The 9,357-nt window shown below is 39.6% G+C and overlaps 1 long non-coding RNA gene across 1 annotated transcript; it reads left to right on the top strand.

Annotated features, from left to right (window-relative positions):
• Positions 1 to 2,275: 2,275 nt before the first annotated feature.
• On the top strand, positions 2,276 to 3,000 carry LOC141591103 (uncharacterized). Its single transcript, XR_012520658.1, has 3 exons — positions 2,276 to 2,293; positions 2,721 to 2,789; positions 2,913 to 3,000. It is a non-coding gene; the product is annotated as an uncharacterized LOC141591103 (long non-coding RNA).
• Positions 3,001 to 9,357: the final 6,357 nt, after the last annotated feature.

Genomic DNA, 9,357 nt, shown 5'->3' with positions numbered 1-9,357 from the left:
AAGTGATGCAATCTCTGGGAGTTCGAGTATTGTGAAACAATATCGAGTAGAGGGTCGCTATATCATTTGCACAAATGATATATGCAAGGACTCCGGATATGCAACCCAAGTCTTTGAAGGTCCGGGATATTTTGCACTTGATTGATGTACCAGCATTGATCAAGAAACGGAGAATGTATACCGTTCTTTCCCCGATGATTATCTTAACCGTCCCAAGGCCAAATCCCTCGAGGGGTACGTACCATATACTAGCAATGCTGATTCAAGACGCTACGACTTCGTGATCGATTCTTGGTACTCGAGATACTAGCAATCTTGATTCAGGCCATTCCATTGAGACATTTCTTGTGGAACAAATTATATCGAGTATAGCAAAGTGAAGGAGAGCTTCTTGTTAATGAAGTTTTATTCCTTTTCTGCGGGTGTAGTTAGCCATTTGCTTTCTGCACGCGATGGTACGCCAATAAACGTCCCATTCGAAGTCGATCAAGAGCGGAAGATTATTCTTCACCAAGGGAGCTCCTTTGTACTAGGACGATCGATACGAGGAAAAACAAGCGTGTTGGTTATGAAGTTATTTCGAAGGAACAATTACATCGATGGCTTCGAAGGTTTTTACGAAATGAACAAAGTAATATTTTTCGAGCTACCCATCGTCTTCGACATGTGTGTGACTGGAACTTCTCTTCGACAACTCTTTGTAACCGTTAATCCAAAGCTACGTGTTCTTTGTGAAACGACACATCAACAATTTTCAAAGGTATGTAAATCTTACTCGTTTTGTTCACCTGTTAAGCTAACGTGCACTGTGACTCGTGAGTGATTTAACAGGGTGTTCACTGCAGGTTTGTTCGCGGTGAGACATTTGGTGAGGAAAAGATTACTGTTAATGCAAATGAGTTGGATGAAGACGAGAACTTCAAAGACGTTCCAACTTCATTCATTGAGACTCCTCTAAAAAGCTACCCTCTAGTCGTGACATTTGATATGTTGTTCTTTGATGCTTGACCGAACAATAGGATGTCGTATTTCAATAGATTTCTGATATTAGGAAAATCTACTCGCAAGGAACTAATTCTAGACTAGTTCAGCAAACTTTGAGAAGGAGAGAAGTCACCTTCGAAAAGTTCCGAGAATGTTCCGCCCCATTTTAACATGAAGATGACACACAAACTAGACCCTTTAAGAGTTTTCGCGGAGATCAACACTCATAAAAGGCTCTCTTCATTTCGGACAACAGATAGAAGCTAAATCCTCTTTGGAGAGATACATTCAATTATCTGACAAAAAAGGGTCGACTTTTGATGAGTCGGAGAGAAATCGGATATATCGGATATTTCTAGACTATGAGAAGATGAAGGCGACGCGAGAAGAATATGATTCAATTTGATCTAGTGAATGATGTATATCATCGGTTGAAGCACGAAGAATATGAGGGTGACTATATGGATTTTGTTTATGTGGATGAAGTTCAGGATTTAACTATGAAGCAACTTGTTATTCTGAAGTATATCTGCAAAAATGTTAAGGAGGGTTTCGTTTTTGCGGTGATACGGCTCGGACCATAGCTAAAGGTGTTCATTTCGGGTTTGAAGATGTAAAATGTTTATTCTACAAGGAATTTTTGCATGAAGAGAAAAAAGAGCTTAATCGGAAATTATCTCCGCTTTTCAACCTATCCCAAAATTTCCGAACTCATGCTGGAGTTCTAAATCTAGCACGAGTATTCTTTGAACTCATTTATCATTTTTTCCGGAATCTATTGATAAACTAAGCCCTGAAACTAGTCTAGTGCATGGCGAAGCTCTGTTGTACTTGATTTGTGGATGTCATGGAGATGCCATGTCGGTGATTTTTCGAAAGCGAGGAAATGACGGTGAGAATCTCATTAACCGGATCGATCGGGTGATACTTGTGAGAGATGATTACGTAAAGGATGAGATTACCAAACGTATTGGAAGACGAGCCATTGTCTTTGACGATATTTGAGTGCAAAGGGCTCGAGTTTCAGTAATGAGTCATGGTGAATATATCTAAATGCTTGTCTTCTTGATATCTCATTGTCGTAAACGCATGGTCTGAATATATCTAAATGCGGGATGTATTCTTTGTACAACTTCTTCAAGACATCACCGTTGCAAGAACAATGGAGGATAATATACGAGTACATGGTTGAGAATCGACTTCTTCCGGGAAACCAAGAGTCTCTTCCTCAATTTTCTCATTTAAAACACAATATCTTGTGTTATGAACTAAAGCAATCGTATGTAGTCAGAACCCGAACAAAGCAAAGGTTATGGATATGTGAAGAGAGTGGCGGTTTTTCATTGCCTATGGTACGCTGGCGAGAAGTTGAATACGATCCAAGTCAAAATATTGGATGATGCTTATGCTCGGGAAATGCCAGTTATAAGTAGTTCATATGATCGGAAACTTGAGGGTTTGAAGGTTTGCCTTATTTATGAAACTTCTATATCTTGTTCTTCGAGTTTTTATTTGTTATTTTTTTACTGTTTCGGCAATCACCAAGATGTTTCTGCATATTTTTATTGCAGATGCTTCAAGTGCGTAATTACAAGACAGCAGCGCAATGCTTCGAGCTTGAGTGTAGACAAGTCATTGAAAATGCTTGAAGAAGCTGCTCAGTTGTTTGAAATCCTCTGATATTTGAATGATTTCCCATCTCATATTTTTGATTCAATCTGACTTCAATGTTTCAGGGAAAGGACTCGAAGGACTCACATATGAGGGAGGAAGGGCAAGACTTAAACAACATTGACACTCATCTTGTAAATCCGGTTACCTTTGACTCGGAATTCTAGTCCACTGCTCAAGTTTTTGTTTTGAAATCTTGTTTATTTCAATTAGGTAATTGATATGACCATTTGTAATTAATTGGCTAATATATGCAGCATGATGGATGAGAAGACGACATTAAGAAAAGAAGCCAGAACCCAGGATGTCATGATGACTGTTAGTTGATGTCATGATGGATGCTATCAACAAGGGCCGCTTTGTCATCTCGATGTCCCGCTAGTTCTTGATGTCGCTGTTACTGTTACTACTAGATGTTTTGCTACATGTTGCCGCTTTGCTGTTGTTACTGCTTTGCATGTAGGTCAGTCCGGCATCTTTGGCTTTTATTTGATTTGTGGTCTTTGGTTCTTTGCTTACATTTGACAAGGTTAGTATATAACTTAATCTTTGATCCGCATTATTTTGATAAATTGGAACTTTGAAGATTATTAGAATCATATCTTTCTGGTTTTTGTTATCGTCTTGTTATGAGAAAACTCATGGAGGAAAGGGGGAGAAGGAAAGGTAAGGAAACGAAGGGAAGGGTTAATGGAGTAGGACAGCCCGTGTTATATTACAGGTCCCATTACATCACGTAGCATTACAATATGGCTTTTGGTTAACATTGTTTGACATATGCTGTTTTTGTGAATAGATTTGGCGTAAAATGAATGAAATATTAGCTGGTAAATCATGTACCTGTAGAAGAAATAAGGGGCGGCTAGTTTTTCGCACATCCTTGTTAATTAGTTGTTCTTTAATGCATTATTTATTATTTCGTGATAATTAAGTGTGACGTATCATCTATGCCTATTGAGCCTTTGAATCCTCAAATCTAATAATGTTCTATTTTTTATGTTACAAGTTGCATTTGAGGTATTAACAATGATGACGGGTTGATTTTTTGTCCGGCTGGCAACATATATATGCTCACAATACAAGAATGAAGACTTATAATTACTAGCTTTCAAATAGTCGTTAAGAATTATTATTTGTTCTATTTAAACATTTGTTATATTTGTTTTAGTTAAATAATTGAACATTTGCGATCGAAGTTCTACTTTTGATCCTTTTTTGAAATGTAATTGACATATTTTGAGATGAATCAATTGAATGCACAATTAGAGAGAATTACAATTGTTGCGTGCCTTACAAGTCCTTATGTCGTTGCACTTTATTAAGTGTTGTTTTTGAATAAATTAGTGTTGCATTTGTTTATTATAAGTGTTGTTTTGGGACGTAACGAGTGTTGCGTTTCCAAAATAAAAATGTTGCATTAATTTGATATAAGTGTTGCTTATCAACATGAAAAGTATTGCATTAGTTCAGGAAGTGTTGCTTTTTTTACATAAGAAATGTTGCATTAGAAGATAAAAAATGTTGCCTTTGCAATTGAAAAAGCGTTGCATAAACATGACCAATGCAACACTTTTCAAAAGTGTTGCTTCAGATTAAAAAGTGTTGCATTAAGCGTTGCAATGACCTAATGCAACAAGACCTGATGTAGCACTTGATTAAGTGTTGCATAAACTCTATTGCAACATTTATATGACATTATGCAACAATAGCAAAGTGTTGCTATAGAATCTAAATGTAGTAGTGTATACATGTAATCCTTGAAGGCACGGATATGGTTCAAAGAGTTTTAATGCCCCTTGAATTTAGGAATATCCGTCATGTTGAATTTGGTTGGCAACTTGGAACTTACGGCCTCATACTTGCGGTTATTTTCCCTATAAATGTCATCCCCTTTTAGATACATTAATTGCTCCTCCAAATATTGGAGTCGCTTCTCAGCTACAGTCATATCTATGGGAGGGTTTTCGTCCCCGAAGTTATTCAGAAATTCGTCCTCACTTTCTCGAGGAGGCAACCTCGTTTCCACAGCATATATTTGGTCTTCGATTGTGTCGAGGCGGTCATACACTTGATCTTGAGTGACTTGTAGCTAGCGCGGTTAGGATTCGATCATTACCATTTGAGTTTTGGTTGTCGCTCACGTCGCTTGTTTCAGGCATCTTGGGAATTGGATAAGAGATCGACGACGAATCAAAACACGATCGAACATTCTATCACACTTACTAAGAAAACATTTTGACTCATGAAGTGGGAGTGTGCCACTTGTGTCAAGTGAGCTTTGGAGGAAAGACAAAGTTTGAAAATGTTGGTCCTAGTCAACTGTAGTGTAGTTGTAGGAATGGACTCGAAGTGAGGTTTTAAAATGGGCTTAGGCTCGAAATTTGACTCGACAATTGGAGAGAGTTTTGACTAATTTTGCGCTAAAGTGGGCCTATGTTCGAAAATCTTTACATTTTAAAAGGATTTTGATCTTTGCAAAATTCGTCATGGATTTGTTTAGAAACTGATGCGTGTCCTAAATATGATGTTTTACACCCTATTTTACACGCATTTCTGAGCTCAATTATGTAGTTTATGCTACTATTTTACCCATTTTGTCTACTTTCATATTTTTATGTAATATTGCAGATTTATGCGGAAATGAGTAGAAATCGAGCCGAATCCGTCCCCGAGTACCTTGCATTGCATTTGACATGAAGTATTTACGCAAGGAATGAACTTGGTGCGCATTTCGAGGCCTGAAAGACAACTTTATGAAGAATTTAGAAACCAAGTACCAGCTACTCCAGTCGATCGACTGACCTCCATAGTCGATCGACCAGAGCGCGACTTACAGAACCTATTGTTCAGTGCAGACCAGTCGATCGACTGCCTTGCATGGTCGATCGACCATCATACGAGCTGACGCGCAAATTAAAGAAATAGAACGAGAATTTCAAAGCCCATTTTTTATTAGGTTTAGGAATAAGTGTTACGATATATTCCTATATAACGTAACCTAGTTTTTCAGAATGATCATCAAGCTTTTATCGAGTTTTATCAAGTCTTTTATCATCAGTAATTAGGGTTCTCAAGATTATTTTGTTTTCAATACAATTTACTTTTGCATTCGGTTTCTGGATCTTTGTTCTGCAATTCTTCTCTCCTTTTTTCATACGGTATTTCCGCTGTTCCATTAATCAATTTTATTGCTTTTATTTCGTTCATAGTATAGAATTGCTAGAATAGTTTCCCGAAAGCCAAATTATCGTTTTATGCTAGTCTTTTGTTCAGTTAATTTAAGCATGAATTCGTTAGCTTTACTTGTTAATCTTGTTGTTGTTTTTATCGTAAACATGAGTAGCTAAATACCCTATGCTAGGATGTAGGGAATCTGTAGTATAGGCGGCATTTGAATAGGGAGACCTGGACGCGCCATGGTCGATCGACTGGCCTATATGGTCGATCGACCGGCCACGTGAGATTTGTTTCATTTTAGTTAATTTAATTGCTATATTTGACGAATCGAGTGCACGCGACTAGTTGAATGCCTAAGAATTGACCGACCCAATAAAGATCGAAAGGTAGGGGAGGAAAATAGACTGCCTAATTAAGACGACTAAATTAATAAGATCGAGAGACAAGTTAATTTAGACTTTTAATCACTTTTCAGGACGAAAGTTAGCATTAGTGATATTAGGGACCTGTAGCGAGATCGAAAGATGCTACCAGTTAAGAATGGACCGAGAGGACTTCTTATTTTTCCCGTCTCACGTGATTGTTTAGACTTACCTAGTATACTGCAGCCGAAACTATAGTGAACCGACCATCTTAGCACCCTTTTTATATTTGACTTCATCTATTAGCTTAGTTTACTTTTCATTTATTGCCTTTAGTCATAGATCGATTCAAAACAAACCCCCACTCATTTGTTACTTTAAGACTAAAATCAGACAACTAATAATTGCATTCGCCTCTCTGTCGTTCGACCCTGACTGCCACTAGCTATAGTAGTAGTTTGGAACTATAAATATTATTTTTGACACCTTACGACGGGTATCAAATTTTAGCGTCGTTGCCGGGGAGGCAATTGTTTAAATTTTTAGTTGTTTTTATTATAGTCTTTTCTCAGTTAAAGGACACATGTTCCTTAAACTATTCTCATATTCTACCTGTAGTTTCTTCTTATGCGCAGGTCACAGGGTGGTGAATTACTACCGTTCAATCCTGAGATTGAGAAGACTTTGCGTGAGTTGAGACGATCATCTAGAGTATTGCCGACAGAGGAAGAGCTAAGTACTCTGTCCAGTTACTATGAGAACGAGCTATTTGAGGTGGATCCACCTTCGTCACCTATTTATACTTCTTCAGCTGAGACCGTCACATCTCCAGATATCGCTGAAGAAGCAAGTATAGCTTGATCACTCGAAATGGGTGACGGTGAGAATCTCTATAAGGGATTCGCATTACCAGGGACGGATAGAAAATTTGAGCCAAAACCGTCTTATATCAACTTGGTTGAGAGGAACCAATTCGTGGGAGCTGTAAATGAAGATGTAGCCAAACATATGGAGACATTCATTGATTACTGCTGTTCCATACCCTCACCAACCGGTGTGACCCAAGACCAGGTGAAGGAGACTATGTTCATATTCTCTCTTCGTGATGCTGCAAGGGATTGGTACCGAGACCTGGATCGAGCTGCTAATGGGATCGCGGACTGGAATTCGCTGGCCTTAGCATTCTACAAGAAATATTTCTCTGCCTCGAAGACCAATGCAATTAGAGCTCAGATCACGAGCTTTAAACAGGGTCCTGATGAGAATTTTCATGAGGCGTGGGTCCATTTCAAGAAGCTGGTGCGAACTATTCCGCACCATGGGTTCGAGAAATGGAGCCTATGCAATCAATTTTATAATGGGCTTTATGACGATTAGAGGGCTATCCTGGATGCGGCAGCTAGTGGCAGATTCCAGGAGAATGTTGGAGAAACTAAGGGGTGGAAAATTATCGATGATTTGGCCACCCATAAAGCTGAGTATGGAAATTACAGGGGAAATCAAAGGAGAGCTGCTGAATCCCCTTCTATAGCTGCATTAGAGGCTCTTACGGCAAGATTTGATAAGTACGAGTTGGGAGGAGCTTCGAAAGGAGGGATCTATCAAGTGAATGCTGTGTCAGACGGTCCTTTCGTCTGCAAAAGATGTGGAGCTCAGGGACATGTTTCAGATTTTTGTCCTAATCCCTATGAGTCTTGTGCTGCTTTTCAACATTATAGGCGGACAAATACTTATTTTGAGCTGAATATCCATCCAAACTTGAGGTGGAGCAGCCAAAATGTCCAAAATCCGACTCCACCCCCACAGCAGCAGCAACAAAGTTATGTGCCCCCTCATAAGCAACAAAGTTCCAAAAGCCTCCGTATATGCCCCAGCAGCAGCAGCAGTCCCAAGGCTCCGATTTTGTCGAATTGAAAAATTTGTTGCTGAAAGAGTCTCAAGCTAGAGAGGCCGGGATGAAAATGTTGGAGAGCCAAATTGCTCAACTGGCTAGCAAGAGTGCAACTCGAGCTCTGGGGCAATTACTGTCGTAGCCGGACCAAAAAGAGACCCTTAATGCAATTACTTTGAGGAGTGGGTCTACCCTTGATGGGCCCACTATGGTCGAGTAAGCTACTGGAAAAGATGAGGCGGAATCAAGCAAGAAGAAGGCAGTGACGAATAGTGGCAAGAAAAAGTCGGCTACTAGGTATATCAGTCGATCGACTGAAACGCGAAACAAAACAGCTTCTGGACCTGTAGAAGTCAGTCGATCGACTGACCAACATGGTCGATCGACTGACAGCGCTGCTGATCATGAACCTTTTCGTCCTCCAATGCCTAATAACTTGAGGGACCACTTGTTTCGGGGTACGACGACTCCGGAAATATTGAGGCAAGACCCAAATACTGATGGGCAGTCCCGGTTCAAAAGTATGACCTGATGACGATTAATGGCTCATTCTTGAGACGGTCTGAAGAGGGTTCGAGCTTCAACAAGGAGAAGGTAGTGGATTTTCAGCCTAAATCCACTGACGTCGGTATGAGAGACCTAGAGGAGAGGGCTAAGTTAATTCTTAAAGCCCCTTATCCGGAGAGATTGGTGCCGACGAAGGAACAGGTATCGCTTAACAAATTTGAAAATGTTATTCGTAGCTTAAACGTACAAGTTTCTTTCCTTGAATTAGTTAATCAAGTGCCTGCTTACATGAAATTTATGAAGCAACTTTTATCTAAAAAAAAGTCACTTGAAACTGTGCAATCTGTCGCACTTACTGAGGAGTCATGTTCTTATCTAACCCATACTGCACCTCATAAGCTAGAAGACCCAGGTAGCTTTTCAGTCCCATGTAATATTGGCACCTTTTCTATTGAGAAGGCCTTGTGTGACCTAGGAGCCAGTATTAGTATAATGCCTTTGAGTCTTGCTAGGAAGTTGAAATTGACTAGGTTTGCAGTCACTAACATAACAGTACAGATGGCTGATCGATCTGCGGTCCAGCCTATAGGAGTCTTAGAGGACATTCCGGTGCAAATAGAAAAGTTCTTTTTCCCTGTTGACTTCGTTGTGTTAGATATGCCCGAGGATGCGCACATACCTATCATTTTGGGTAGACCATTTCTGCACACTGCTGGTGCAGTTATAGATGTTGGCTCAGGGACATTGACTTTCAAAGTAGGGAAA

The sequence above is a fragment of the Silene latifolia genome, chromosome 7 (genome assembly GCF_048544455.1).
Source record: "Silene latifolia isolate original U9 population chromosome 7, ASM4854445v1, whole genome shotgun sequence".
Classification (NCBI taxonomy): Eukaryota; Viridiplantae; Streptophyta; class Magnoliopsida; order Caryophyllales; family Caryophyllaceae; genus Silene; species Silene latifolia.
The sequence above is the reverse complement of the archived record's forward strand: the minus strand, read 5'-3'. Positions and strand labels throughout refer to the sequence as shown.